The sequence below is a fragment of the Eriocheir sinensis genome, chromosome 17, assembly GCF_024679095.1.
Source record: "Eriocheir sinensis breed Jianghai 21 chromosome 17, ASM2467909v1, whole genome shotgun sequence".
NCBI lineage: Eukaryota > Metazoa > Arthropoda > Malacostraca > Decapoda > Varunidae > Eriocheir > Eriocheir sinensis.
Genome location: NC_066525.1, coordinates 9,737,173 through 9,753,368, shown reverse-complemented (window position 1 = coordinate 9,753,368; position 16,196 = coordinate 9,737,173). Strand labels below are relative to the sequence as shown.

Here is a 16,196-nt window from a genome sequence, read left to right as displayed (position 1 = left end):
AGATTCTCGTCAAGGACCGCAGTGCTGATACAAAGATAAGCTGATAAGGTTTAACCAGCCCGTAGTTAGAAATAGTTCGTGCATGCAAACTGTCTCCGAGAAGCGAAGGGACGAACGCTTTCCACGGCGGCTTCCAACATTCCTCTTCCTGCGCCTCCGCCTTTATCACAGTTTACTCTCCAACACACCACGACGGAAAACCAGATTTCTCTTCATTCCCCCCAGGAGGAAAGACTGCCACGAGGAGATTCCGGGCGAGTGATTTGTTTTGTGTTGTGTTGGACGGCTCCTGAGGCGAGGCGTCCTGTAACACCTGCTAACCCTATTGCACCTGTAATCAGTGTACCTGTGCGCCGGTTATACCTGCTACGCCTCTTCTTCTTATTTACTTATGTGCCTTAAGATGGGACTCGCTCGCCTTCACGTGGTGCCGCAGAGTGATGATGCATTTGTCCGGTCTTTTTTTTCAGTAAAGGAGGGAGCTCAAGGGTCCGCTGTATGTTTATCTGAGTGTCTTTATCTTCCTCGATGTGACTCTGTAAGTGTCTGTCTGTTTTTGGTTATTTGATTTGTCTCTGCTAGTTTTTCTCTACTTTTCCGTCTCTGTCTGTTTGTCTGTCTGTCTGTCTGTCTTTCTGTCACTAGCCCTGTTTATGTATCTGCCTGTCTGTGTCTTTTTGTTATGTCTGTTCATGTGTATCTCAGTTAATCAGTCAGTCTGGCATTGTGTGTATTTGTTTGTCTGCTTTTATGTCTGTCTGATTCTTCTGTTTGTCTGTCTGTCTCTATCTTTGTCAGTCTATCTATCTGTCTGTCTTATCTTTATTTATATGTCTGTCCATCTGTATCTATCGATCTAAGTATTTAAATATCTCTCCCTCTAAACATATATGTATCTATCGCTAACTATCTTTCTGCCTACTTATCTATGTTTATCTCATATTCACGTTCACTAGTGACAGCTGCTGTTAAATACCGTTCAATACAGTCGTCGTTCCACTCACTACGGTCATCATCACCTTCACTACACTCTTCGTTACTTTCACTACACTTATCATTACATTCAACCGCAGAGGAGCGAATCGGTGGTGATGCCGCTGGCGTGGGCTCCAGAATGCATGCTTTATTGTTTTCAGCACCGTGCGTTGGCTGAGGCCCCGGGTGTCTTTGTGGGGTGGACCAGCGTTTACTCCTCTATCTGTTGTTGCGTTGTGATGCTCGGCTCAATATCGAAACGGGGAAAAAAATGTATTCGGTTTGTGATTTGTACAGTGTGCTTCGTTTCCTTACCGAGTTGATGGATTTTATTGCTTCCAGTGAAATAGGCTTGGAGAGAGAGAGAGAGAGAGAGAGAGAGAGAGAGAGAGAGAGAGAGAGAGAGAGAGAGAGAGAGAGAGAGAGAGAGAGAGAGAGAGAGAGAGAGTTATTGGAAACCTCTACATGCTGTACATACATACATTCATTCATACATACAGACACGCAGACATACATACATACATACAGACAGACAGAGAAAACAGAAAGACAGACATATGGGCAGAGAATCATACAAACATACATCTGCTGATCAATACACGGATTTGGATATAAATGTACATAGAACGAAGACTTAAACACACTTAACAGATAGATAGCTGTAAAAGCATGTATTATACGTAGGTTGTATGAGGGGCGGTAGGGGAGAGAGAAGGTAGGAAGGGATGGGAGAGAAGAGGTTAAGATAGGAGAGGAGAGGTCATGAAAAAAGATATGAGAGAATAGGTTAGGAGAAAAATATAATAAAAGATAGGAGGGAAGGGGAAAGGAGAAGATAGGGGAGGGGATGGGAGGGAAGGCAAGAAGAGGAGAGGAGAGAAAACGAGACGAGTGAAGGAAATGAAGGGCTTTGGGAGGAGTCCAGTTGAGACAGTGAGGGAGGAAGGGAGGGGTGGAGGAAGGCTGCTCCTCCACCTGGAACTAATAACTCTCTCAAGCGGTCAAAACGCCGACTATGCCAGCGGGACTTTAATGGCGTGGCGGCTGTTACTTCATTTCATTAAGATTACCCGAGTCCCCGCCGCGCCTACCCCCCCCTGCCCCCCCCCACGCTCCCCCTGCCCCCTCACGTCCCCCCTGCCCCTCCTCCCTGCTTCCCCTGCTTTATAACGTCTTCGAGGTCTAAGTGATGGCTGATGTGTGCACTCCTGACACAAACACACACACACACACACACACACACACGTTGAAACTTGAAACTCTCAAACACTGTGTCGCATCTCTGAAATTTATATTAATGTTTGCGTAGAAATGATGAAAGGAGAGAGAGAGAGAGAGAGAGAGAGAGAGAGAGAGAGATACGGGGGGTGGGGGTCGTCTTCTGGGTGCAGGTGACGGTGCAGTCAGTACACGGCTGCTTCTTGTTCCCCTTCAGGAGTCGGTGTTGGATTACCTTGCCCGAGGCCGCGGGTGTGAGGGAGGGGCGGCAGCGGTCGTGTTTTTAATTTTACAACCAGAAGTTATTGATGTTATCAGGACTACTTACCAGACAACAATTTAATTAATTTCCTGTGTCTGCCGAGTTGTTTATTTGGTGCCAGTACGTGAGACTTACTGGCTCGGACGGTAAGGATGAAGCTGTAGGTCAGGTCCTGGAGGGCGAGCAGCGAGCAGCCGCTAATATGTTGTGCACGAAAACCTGACAAAGTGCAACAGATACAAACCTGAGGATACAGGTGACTAAGCAGGTCATCGAGGAACATGTTCAGTAATCATGCCAACGGGCGGCGGGCGGTGCAGGGGAGGGCGCTGGCGGGTCTCGCGGCGCCCCGCTCGCCCACTCCCCTGCGGTCACTGATGAACTGCCTGCCACGGTCCGGCCCTTGACGAATACCAGCCAATCACAGTTCATCTGCTCACAAGCCTCCACTCTCCGGCACCCTGGTGGTTTATGGTCACTCGCAGGATGATAGTGCCAAGGCCTCAGCCGATCTTAATTATTCACAAGTTCTGAAGGGCTAATATATTCCGACCTTAGTTAGTGACTGCTTCCACTAGGACCTCGGAATGCCTTTTTCTAGTTAAATGTTTTTGAGTTGACTGTATGACATAGTCGAGGTGCCCGACCCGAGACGTATCCTGCAGTTGTGGCCGTCAGTCCTTCACGCCAGAGAAATCCACGCCACTCCACAGCCCGCCGAGGCAGCCCACCGCGGCAGCATTTGACGATCGTCAGTGTAGCTGCGGGAGGCGAGGTCTCCACGGTGAGTCGGTGGGTGCGGGCCGCCGCCATTACCGGCCCAGCACGCCCAGTCATAAACGCTCTGGGTTGCCCTGAGCGGTTGCCACAAGTCCACCCTTTGATACTCTCACTTATATACGCTTATATTATATGTTTCCCTATAGCGGGGAGTCGAAGCAATATAGTGGCTTGGACTTTTATGGGTCACTTTCCGAGAGTTAGGTACCACGCCGTAAGCTTTACGGTCGTTTCTTGAATGCTGCTGAGGTTATTGATCCGACTTCTCTCAGGCTGCGAGTTCCTCTATACAGTCGATAATGATCCCCGCACTGATACGTGATCCTCAAGCCGCCTCCGCCACCGATGCTCCACGACCACGAGTCGCTGCCGTCCGAGGAGGGGCACCTCATTTCGTGTTTTTTGTTGCAGTAACGTGGGTTGCAGGAACAATGACCTGGCGCTAAGAGGCTTACGTTGAGTAAATCTCCAACCTCTCGATTATTTTCTAGATATGTTTAATAAAGAAATTTTCTTAGGTTTGCGATATAAGAAGTCAAAGCTAGAATATATAGGAATTGATAATAACGAGGATCTTTTGTACGTGTGTGTGTGTGTGTGTGTGTGTGTGTGTGTGTGTGTGTGTGTGTGTGTGTGTGTGTGTGTGCGTGCGTGCGTGCGTGCGTGCGTGCGTGTGTGTGTGTGTGTGTGTGTGTGTGTGTGTGTGTGTGTGTGTGTGTGTGTGTGTGTGTGTGTGTGTTTTTAAGACAAAGGAGACGGCTCAAGGTCAACAAAAAGAGGGTAGAAAAAAAGCCCGCTACTCACCGCTCCCACAACAAATAAAAGTAGAGAGTGGCCGAAAGAGAGGTCAATTTCAGGTGGAGAGGTGTCTTGATACACTCTTCTTGAAGGAGGTGAAGTCATAGGCAGGAGGAAATGCAAACGAAGGAGTTTACAGAGTTCCAGAGTTTACCAGTGTAAGGGATGAAAGAGTGAAGATGCTGGTTAACTCTTGCATAAGGGGTTTGGACAGTATAGGGATCAGCTAGAGTAGAAAGTCCAGTGCAGCGGGGCCGCGGGAGGAGGGGAGGCATGCAGTTAGCAAGTTCAGAAGAGCAGTCAGCATGAAAATAACGATAGAGAATAGAGAGAGAGGGAACATGGCGACTGTCAGTATGAGGAAGGGAGTTGATTAAAAGAAGAGCCTTAGACTCTATTCTGTCCAAGAGAGCTGTGTGAGTGGAGCCCCTCATACGTGAGATGCATACTCCATACGAGGACGGACAAGGCCCCTATATGTGGACAGCATCTGTGCGGGGGAAAAGAACTGGCGGAGACGATACAGAACGCCCAACCTTGAGGAAGTTGATTTAGTGAGAGAGGAGATATGGAGTTTCCAGTTGAGGTTTTGAGTTAAGGATAGACCGAGGATGTTTGGTGTAGGATAAGGTGACTGCTGAGTGTTGTCGAAGAATAGGGGATAGGTGTTTGGAAGATCGTGCCGAGTTGATATGTGAAGAAATTAAGTTTTTGAGGCGTTGAACGACACCAGGTTCTTCTTGCCCCAATCGGAAATGATAGTAAGGTCTGAGGTTAAGCGTTCTCCAGCCTCCAGCCTGGAATCATATAGTTTCTGTTGAGTTGGCCTTCTATTAAAAGAAGTTGAGTAATGCAGAGTAGAGTCATCGGCGTAAGAATCTCTCTCTCTCTCTCTCTCTCTCTCTCTCTCTCTCTCTCTCTCTCTCTCTCTCTCTCTCTCTCTCTCTCTCTCTCTCTCTCTCTCTCTCTCTCTCTCTCTCTCTCTCTCTCTCTCTCTCTCTCTCTCTCTCTCTCTCTCTCTCTCTATATATATATATATATCTATATCTATATCTATATCTATATCTATATATCTATATCTATATCTATATCTATATCTATATCTATATCTATATCTATATCTATCTATCTATCTATCTATCTATCTATCTATCTATCTATCTATCTATATATCTATATATATATATATCTATATATCTATATATCTATATATCTATATCTATATATCTATATATATATATCTATATATATATATATATATATCTATATATATATCTATATATATATATATATATATATATATATATATATATATATATATATATATATATATATATATATATATATATATATATATATATATATATATATATATATATATATATATATATATATATATATATATATATATATATATATATATATATATATATATATATATATATATATATATATATATATATATATATATATGCACACACACACACACACACACACACACACACACACACACACACACACATGATATATATGTATGTATATATTAGTGCGTATATACATGCAAACATACACATTCATACAAACATTCATACATACACACATATTTGTACAGAAAGCTATAAAGTTAGGTATTGCATGGAGAAACAAGCAACAATAGGGTATTTGCATTATTTTAAGTAGCCCCTGTCAACTTAAACCAGCACCGAACGACTCGGCTTCGAGCATGAGCATTACCTGATTAAAGGCAAGACTAAACAAACCAATAACAGGTTCACTTTACACTCATGAAAGGCCCCTTGATTACACAACGTCTTTTCTCGGCCCCGCGGTCGTGAGGGGACTCGGAGTGGTTGATTGCTGCTTTGAATTCTCGCGACGCCACAGCCGAATCAATATGAACCTCAAGGTATTCTTACTTCTTAGGTATACGAATTAATAGGAAACTAGAAATCAGAGAAAAAGAAAACATTCAGGATCTATGGAGAATCTATAATATCAAATCTCGAGAGTCCTTATCGCTCGACTCGTTGAATGGGCGCTGAACATTCAAAGTTTATCTGCCTTATCTGGAAAATGCCCTCGTGAAAACGAAGCCCATGCAACATGTCAAAAGTTAAGCTTCTGTTTATCATTTCAAGACTGAAGGAAGAGGAGGCTGTTCTTCCCTTCCTGGGAGGCTGTAGGCGAGTGTCACCGTAGAGGAGGAGACGGGGAGGGTTGAGGGGGGGGCGTCCTTGCAAGCTCCGGCACGGCGCCCAGACATGCCACGACGACGTTTCCAAAAATATTGGTACCCAGACCGTGGAACAGCACACTGCTGGCCCAGAATGTCCCTCACTCCGCCCATAAACACGAACATAACACACTCTCACGGCGTCTCCCTAACACCACCAGACTCGGGAATGTCGGGCTGTATATACGGAAGAGGAGGAGGAAACAATAGCTTAATAAATCCTCAATTTCATATAGTACAGGCATATAACCTGCCATCCAGCGGGCTATTGTTCGGGCGTCGGAGGTGGCAGGAGGGAAGGATTGGTTCCACCTTCCCCTGAATACCTTCCACCGCCTTTTTCTCGGCAACGGAAAGGGGGAATTCGCTGCACACGAGTAACTCTACGGGGAAAATACACTTTGATTACTAGTTAATGTTTGATAGACGTATGTTTGAGTATCGCTGCACATTGTAATCGTCTCACATGTTGTCTGTCACTGGGTACACACGGCGGTGAGGAGCCTGTGCGTCTGTGTATGTGTGTGTTCGGCGCGTTGGAAGGGTGGGGGCACACCGGCCATACACTGGTGCGTCACTTCCCATATTATCCGCCGTGACTGACGACCCACTGAAGGCTGCGTAGGGAAACCGATCACGTATTTGGAAGAAAATATTCCAATCTCCGGAGTGACTGTTGTGTGGAGGATGCTTGTGTGCGCGCTGCCGCCAGAAGGAGGCTGGGGGCAAGGGGCTGCTGGGCTGGACGACGAGCTCTGATGTGATGTTGAAAGACTTGGAATGTTATGTGTATCCGGTGGTATATTAGACAGATATTTCCAGTGCACTTAACTGTATTTTAAAGCTAATTTAGGCGTTATGTATGAATTAGGTATTATAGGATTATTGCTTTAAACTAAATCAACTGTTCCTGTCTGTTTCCCTGTGTCCGTCTGTCTGTCTGTATGAATGTATGCATGTATGTCTGCCTGTCTGTCTGTCTGTCTGCCTGTCTGTCTGTCTATATATGAAACACACACACACACACACACACACACACACACACACACACACTAACACTAAAAACACCGACATCAGTCTCTGCCTATTCTCCCCTCCTCCCCTCCCCCTCCCTCCCCACCCACCTCCCAGCACGCGGCCCGTTTCCTCCTTATCGTCACTGCCACCACCTTATCTGCATTCACCAAAATTATGTATATTACTAATGCCAGCAGCGCTTTCTTTATCTCGCCAGTTGGTTTCCATTTTCCCAGCTGTCGCCCTCACGCCGCCAGCCTAGCCTCCGCGTTGGGTAGATCTTGCATCACCACCACCGCCACCACCACCACCCCGTCCTGCTCCTGTTCCTCTTCCCCCATCAAGATCTATGAATTCCATTACGAGCACAACCTCCACCACCTTCTCCTCTACTTCCATTAGCGCCTTCATCGCCTCCGTCACCAGCCCTCGTCCCTCTCCGTGTCACCTCCCATTCCTTTCCCCTCGCCTCACTTCACCGCGCCTCATACCTCTCTCTGTCTCTCTCTTTCTTTGTCTCTCTCTTTCTTTGTGTCTCTCAGCATATCCCGTTTTATCTTTTTTTTTTATTCTTTAGCCTGTTCGCCTGTTATCTCTTTCTGCCATCATCATTAATATTACCTGACTACAATGACTACTATTTCTGCTACTACTACTACTACTACTACTACTACTACTACTACTACTACTACTACTACTACTACTACTACTACTACTACTACTACTACTACTACTACTACTACTACTACATCATCATCATCATCGTCACCACAGCTATCACAACCATTACCACAGTTGCCACCACCACCACCACCACCACCCTTTCACATCAAATAAAATACCCACCACCACCACCACTACCACTACTTTACCACCAGCACCACTACTGTACCACACCAATATACACCACTACCACACCACCACCACCACTACAACCACAACTGCCCACCACCACTACCACTACTACCAGCACCTCCAACCTGCAGGAGCGTGATAGAGCATCATCTCGGGTTACCTGGAGACGCCCCCGGGTGTGGCGTCCCCCGGATGGTCCTCCCCGCTGGGTTTGTGGCAGCGTACCTCGTCCCCGGCAGCAGTAAACACGACACGCCTGCCACGGGGGCTTCCTCCTGCCGTCCCTGCCTGCCTAACCCCCCTATCACCCCCTGTCTCCCTCCTTCCTTTCCTGCCACCCCACCATCCTCTGCCCAAGTGTGTGTGGGGTGTGAGAGAGAGAGAGAGAGAGAGAGAGAGAGAGAGAGAGAGAGAGAGAGAGAGAGAGAGAGAGAGAGAGAGAGAGAGAGAGAGAGAGAGAGAGAGAGAGAGAGAGAGAGAGAGAGAGAGAGAGAGAGAGAGAGAGAGAGAGAGAGAGAGAGAGAGAGAGAGAGAGAGAGAGAGAGAGAGAGAGAGAGAGAGAGACGGACAGAGACAGAGACAGAGAGAAGCAGTTATGTAAAGAGATAAATGACAGAATAAGACGGATTTTTTTTTTTGCACGTGCGTCTGTGTAGGTTTTTCTCTTCACATTTTCCTTCTACCTTCATGGCAATCATTTTTCTTACCCGTCCATCACACGATCATTAGCTTCGTCGTCTATGCAAGTTTTTCTTTTCCATCTATTCGTCCATGTTGGATCGGTCACTCCTCGATGCCCGAAGCTCAGCCAGGGAAAGGGTTGGAGGAGGACGTGCCTGGCGGGGGTGGGTGCGTTGGGTGTCTCGGCGTCTTGACTAATGCTTGTATTCCAAAAATGTGATCCAAGGAGACTCCCGCATCTGATCCTGCATGAAGCACATTTCTGGTCATTCATTAAGCGCCATTTTGGGGGTTGTTTATCACCCGTTGTGGCTCTTGCTCGCTGGGAACATGATTTCGTCCGCATAATGAGTCGTTTATTATTGTTGATGGTTCCTGGACTCCTGATGACTGTATCCTGAGGGTAATGTGCGGATGTTGCTTTCTCTAATGATTCATATGCTTCGAGTCCATTGTGAGGCTGTGCAAAGGCTTCTCCTGGACCCTCAGTTTGTTTGCATTTACACTGTTTGCATTTTAAGATTTAGATATTTAATTTTTTCCGACTCCCACTATCTTGTTGTTACGGTTGCAAGGAGAACTAATACAATTAATTAATTTTCTTAATGGCTCAGAGGGAGAGGGACAAATTGAGAACAGGTGTAACTCGTCCGAAAGGTAATTTACTGAACGGCTTTTTTCCCCTTCGAAATAACAAGCGTGTGCGTCGTGTTTCCCGGCAATAAATCCGTGTGCGGGGCAACAAATATGACGGCACCTTGTGGGCGGCGACCCGTCAGCCTTGCCGCGACCCGGGCCTTCCTGGGGCTTTGTGAGGCATACCAGGCTACTCCACGGGACGTCACTTTCCATGTTAACACTGCCAATGCTTCACTTTTATGGCATTAGCTTTCTTTTGCTCATAAAGTATGTTCACATGGTACGCCTCCAGAGCCGACTGACATTAATCATACCACTACGACAACCAACAACAAACACTACCAGCAACAACATTAAGAACAAATAAAATAAACGTAATTTCAGCACTAACAATACCGTTAAGAATATCATCTACAGTGGTAACCAAAAATAGTGTTCCATGTATCATCACATCATCACTCATACCCACCCTACCACCGCCATCCCCCGCCTGCCCCTTACCGTCTACCACCTCCATCACCACCCCCACTCCCACTCCACCACCTTTACCATCCCACCCTCACCTCCCCATCCACCACCACTATTACTTACTATCCCACCCTCACCTCCCCATCCACCACCACGAGTACTCCCAACAAAAACATGGGCAGCAGCATCCCAGAAATCCTTGGTCCGCAACGCACACATTAATCTGCAGGTCGTTTCGTGGCCCGAGACGCCCGTCCTGCCGTACCAAGTAATGACAGGATAGAGGAATGGGGGGGGGCTACAGGTAGGCCGGGGCAAGGCGGGGCTGGTCAAGGTTAGGGCACCAACTTTGGCTTGAGGACGATGCGTGTGTTTTACGTTCATGGAATCGTGGCTTTAGTAATTGTTCTATACACACACACACACACACACACACACACACACACACACACATCACCACCACACTCCCAAAGTGCACAGCGGCGGCGTCCTGTTCTGCACGTTATCTGCACGCCGGACGCCTGGGAGCGATGACGCACGTGAGCCGCGCGGCGCATCAGCCATGCTGGTCAGCCACGCCGCGGACAATAATGGGACAAGGAACATTTGGTGTAAGTCAAGAAGGTCGCATAATTTCGGTGGGCCGTTTTGACGTCTTTATCAGATAGAGCGGCGTGTCCTGGGCGAGGTGCTTGACCCTCGCCCTTACGAGGATTTCAACAGCAGAGGCTTTCCCCAGTGGAGGCGGGGTGATGGAGGGGGAGGGGGGGGCCTTCTGAGTGGAGACCGATTTTCCGGGGAAGACAGCCTACTGGATGTACTCTAGTACTAAACTCGGAATAGTTCATGGGAATCAAAATAAATACTTGTAAGTTATGTGAATACAGTTAAATGATAAAAAAAATGTAGTGAATATTCTCCTGGTTCTAAGAAAATACATAATATTTGTAGATTCACTCGAGTGATCACAATATAACAGAAGGCCAACATTCGTTTCGCCAGGCAGACTTACACGTATGGGTCTTTGTGCTCCAGCAGCCACGGTGCGTATCTCCTGCCGACGTGATGCTCGTCAGGCGAACAGAACAACCAGCAAGCAATTGTAATTCAGAGGTGGTGAGTGGCGAGCTGATGCTATCACGGCGCCCAGATAACATCTCTCGCCGCTCAATGGAACTACTGCCCTGGGATTATAAACCTTTATCTCCGGACTCGTCCTAACAAGATGCAGAGATCATCCGTTTGATAAAATAAATAATACAGTGCCCTATCTAGTTTTTGTCGGGATGGCAGGGACCTTATATTAATGAGAGTTTAAAGTGCATTACGAGAAGGGTGTGTGTAAGGGTGCAACCTTCGGGTACCCGTGTATGCATAAGGGATCAAGCTGGGCACTCAGGTTATAGTCGCCTACACCTTTGTTTCCTGACGCTGGCATTAGTCCAAGGGGTGACGTACTGCGCGGCGCTGCTCACTACCACGTCACGGGGAGGAGCGAGTGCATGCAGGCGGCGGCTGTGAGGGAGTCAGAGGCAGCGTGCTCAAGTGTAGCTGGGGCCCTCAGGTGTCATGTTCCAGGTGTGCCGGGCAGGTGCGGGGCAGTGGAGGAGGCCGCACGTAGGAGCTAATTACCAGCAGGGATTTATAGCTACGTATGTACAAGGTTCTGGAGATGAGGCGCTGCTCTTAATTCAGGCAGCCGCTAGGAATATTGAAATTTCTAAACACGTAACGGCGCGCCCATACTGTGAGGACGAAGAGCATGCAGAGAGGCGTTAGACTCTGACGGCGATGTACTAAGTCAGTGTAAGATTTATTTTTGTTTGTTTCCGTGGGATTTATTTTTGTTTATGGATTTATAGTGTGTGGCAAAAGTGTTGAAGTGTCACGAGTTGTCAGGAAAATTAACATTGATAGATGAAAAGAGACTTAAAAGATTTTCGTTTCTTCTGGGCCACATCAGGAAGAAAGACGATGTTGGTCGAGTTCTTTTCTGAATAATTGCTCTCATTCATGATTTGAGAATTCTTTGTTGAGTTAAAACAGTGTGAATCAGTAAACCGTCCAGATGTTTCTCTTCACTAGTTTAAAAATATTTATATTTTTTAACTTGCACCATAACCACCTTCGCTCGTCTTCATTTCCTCCTACCCACAACCGGGTACAGACAGTTAGACAGGATGACTCGTTTTACCATTTTTTCTACTCTCATATGAACTTTGAATAATAGGACAAAGGACCACTTTACCATCGTTCTCTACCTAGGATTAATTTTGCCTCACCTACATACGGGCGCAGACAATAAGACGGAGTCATCGCTTTTCTAAACCTTCTCTTGCATTTCAAGTACCTTCAGATGGACTCAGACTCATACAGAATAACTGAACGTTTTAACTCTTTTTACCTTTCTTTTTTTCCCGTCAGATGGGCACAGGAAAAGAGATAAAACGTCGGTACAATTCCTACCTTGCCCTTTTTTATTTTGTCTTTCACATAGACAGACTCAGAAGGATATAAGGATCCCCAGTGGCACATTTCTTGCCTTTAACCTCTCTGTTCCAACTCTTTTTCCCTTACAACATCCCTTCTTGCGATTACGTACACAGACAGAAAGACTAAACGCCACAATCACACATTCCTTACCTTTTCTTTCCTCGTCTCATCCGTACATGGCAACAAGCAGAAAGATAAACAAGAACTGAGCAGCACAACACCTCGCGGAACCTCGGAGGCCGTCGTCTTGAGGGGTAGGGCGCCGCAACTTGCAGGAGGGGCGGCGCGATGCATTTGGCGTCCTACCGATGGCCTGGGAACACGGGAGTTGCGCGATGATTAGTCAGTGTGGCCCCACGCTGCCCTCGTGAAGGCATTAAACTACGGCCGACTCACGGAGGGAAAAGAATAAGCCGAGTAAATAATTAGGCCGTTGACAGGTCACAGCGGGGCGGCCTGAAGGAAGGGAGGAAGTGGAGAGGGTGGTGGGTGGGTGGTTGCCAAGAAGACGAAGGAGAGAGAGAGAGAGAGAGAGAGAGAGAGAGAGAGAGAGAGAGAGAGAGAGAGAGAGAGAGAGAGAGAGAGAGAGAGAGAGAGAGAGAGAGAGAGAGAGAGAGAGAGAGAGAGAGAGAGAGAGAGAGAGAATACTTTCATAATTTCCAACGCCAACTTTTGTAGAGTAAGATAATTCGATAATTTATCTAACATCTGAACAGCTACACTTTACCCCGTTGCTTCATGTATGTTTGTATGGACTCATATAGCCATTCCCCTCATTCTTTTAGTACTGTATCTTAATCTGCGAGCGGGTTAACCTTAAAACTTCTCGAGTGACTTTAATCTTTCGAATAGATATGATGGAAGGTATTTCAATAAGTTAATATTTGCAATAGCTACGACGGCTCACTTTTACACATCTTAAACACCCAGTCACTTACATTCGTCCATGCTGTTTCTTTCACTCCATGCGTAGAGTTTTCTTATTATTTTTAGTTACTATTATAACCTTTTGTATAAATACGATCTAAGTGGCATTTATGTTGTCTTCTTTCAGGATGTTCGAAACAGTCGGTGGGCGACAGGAGGGTTAAATGAACAGGTGAGTGATTGATTAAGTATGTGCATCCATTTATCTCTATTTGTCTATCTATCTTTCTATCTATCTATCTATGTATATGTGAATACCGAAGGCCAGAGAGTAGCTGAGTTTGAAAAGAGTATATCTACACTCCAGAATATCCCAAAACCGGAATGATTTTCCTTTAGTAGCCCTTTATTTTGGCATAAATTTATGAAGTATTTTGTGGTATATTTACTTGGCTTGGATTTTCTCCCAGCCGGTGCCGGGCCTCCCCTCGGCGCTGTTTTGTTTGTCAAGGCTCCGCCAGCACGCCGCCGCCCCTCGTTGCCCTCGCTCATTATTTTGCAATCACTAACTTTACCGGCAAACGATTGGCTCATTAAAGTTATAGTTGCAAGGTGACTTGCCGCTGCCTGCATGACCCCTTCCTCCACCCCCTCCCCAGGGCGTTATTACTGCTGCCCCTCCCGTTGGGGAGGATGAGGGTTGCGTGGGGCTGGTCCCTCCTACCCACCCAAACGTGACTGCAGTCGCCTACTGGCTGACTGTCCATAACCTGCCATGCCCGCGCCTCCCCACACCCACAGTCCTTCCTCACCCAAGTCCTCCACGTCCACACCGTGCACCAGCTGTTCGCACCCCACCGTGCCCGCCACTGCCACACCGCTCCACGCCCTCCTCTCCAATACCAACGACGCGTCACTCCGACAATGCATCACGCCCCGCGCGACAATAAAGCCGCCACTTAGTCACGCTTGCTGCAAAAAAAGGACGCCCACCGCAAGAGTTGCAATACCACTCCCGAGAGGGCGTTGCGCCTTCCTCCACCACGCCTTGCACAAGTTTGTTGTTGCTGCTCAACACACCTCGAGGCTCAACTCTGGTGATCTTGCAGCAGGCACTGGTGAAGCCACGTCCAGCACCACCACCCTCACCACCTCCACTGCCACTACCACCAAGATAAATACCTGCCCTTCTGCAGCTCAAGTGGGTAAATTAATAAATCAGCGAGGGGAAGGAGTGTCTCGCGGGGATGAAAAAAGTGGCGGGTGTCAGCGGCGAGCACAAACGGGTGTAATCGTGGCGGGGCTCGGTGTTGGAAATGACAAGGCAATTGACGCCTCTCCCTCCCCACCCTCCCACCCCTGCCCGCCTGATGGACCAGGGTCATTAGCCAACCACAATCACACAGTCGCTCCCACGAATTATTCACCCTGGCGGCAGCGCAGAGGGAGGCGACGTTGGCACAAGTGTCTCCTGCCAGGCACCACTTTGTCCTCATTTCTGGTGTGTTTTTGCGGCGGCGGCGGAGTTTGTCCCGCTCGTAATGTGTTACTCTCAGGCGACCAGATTGTTTACTGCCTTTGTTTTCCTTATACGCGGAGAATATATTTACGTCGACCTCACTCACTGCATAGACGCGGCCCCCACGCCTCCCTGCAGGGTTTTATTTTTATCAGCAATGTTTCAAGTTTTTTTCCATGATAATAATGTGTCGGTGCAGATGATTATTTACACGCTGACTGTGCATGGTCTTAAGTCTCATGGGTGGTCGGGTTCTCCAAGTCTCATCCATCTCTATCACCCTTGATCTTCTCTCCCACTCTTCCCTTTTTATTTATGGATCCCTTTACTTGCTTTCCCTTCATTCATTTTCTTTCGCCATTTCGTATCCTTCTCCTTCCCTGTCTTCTCTCCCCCTTCATTCCCAAGGCCCTTTATGCCATCCCTTCTTCCCCTCTTCCTTGCTCAATTATTTTCGACCCTCCTTTGCTCCCTTATTTTTCCCTTCCTTTATTTATTATTTCCCTCCTTATTTCTTTCCTGCCTATTCCTCACTATTTAGCTGTTATCCCATCTGTTCTTCAGTGTCATTTTCACTCCAGTTTGTTTTATCATTTTCCACTAAATAATATTTTTCCCTTATCTCTTCTCTTCTCTTGTTCTTTCCTACCTCATTCCTACTCTACTTTTTATATTGATCATTCCTCGCTACGGTCCTTTTTTTCCCTCGTTGATTTCCTCTTATTTTAACGTCTTTGATATCCTCTCTGTTTTCCTTCTCTTCTTCTCCTCATACATCGCCGCGCCTCTTCTTCCATTGCCTAACATCTCGTCCTCAACATCCTCCTCCATACTCAAACAAGAGAGACGCAAAGACTAATTCAGCTAACTTGTGCCAGAAGCCGCACTTGAGCCTCGAGTCCGTCCGTGTCAGCAACTCGAAGAGAGGTGAAGAAGTTCATCTTGCCTCTGCTGCCGCCGCTTAGGACGAACCCTGAGGAGCCTTTCTTTTTCTTGCACAGTGACACGTGGCGGGTTTGTAATAATAATAATAATAATGATAGGAATAATGATAATAATAATAATAATAATAATAATAATAATAATAATAATAATAATAATAATAATAATAATAATAATATGCTACACTAGAGGGAGAGAGAGGATGGGGGGTGGTTTGGGGCGTGTGTGTGTGTGTGTGTGTGTGTGTGTACAGGTGGGCGTGCGCTGAGTGGCATCGGGTCCTGGAATAGTAACAACCAGTCTTGTCTCACTAAAGACTCCTCGCCGCCGCTCCCGGTCTTCCCCTCCTCCCCTCCGGCCTCCCCTTCTCTCCCCGGGGAAGTCTGTAACAGACACCCCAATTTTTGCAAAGACGCTAAACTTTGTTAATACAAGCAGCACCTCATCTA

General features: G+C 47.0%; 1 long non-coding RNA gene across 1 annotated transcript in view; it reads left to right on the top strand.

Moving 5' to 3' along the window:
* The window catches only part of LOC126999919 (uncharacterized), a 99,962-nt gene that overhangs the window by 23,414 nt on the left and 60,352 nt on the right, over positions 1 to 16,196 (top strand). The window contains exon 3 of the long non-coding RNA XR_007753662.1: positions 13,474 to 13,518. This is a non-coding gene — a long non-coding RNA (uncharacterized LOC126999919). The remainder of the gene's footprint in view (positions 1 to 13,473; positions 13,519 to 16,196) is intronic.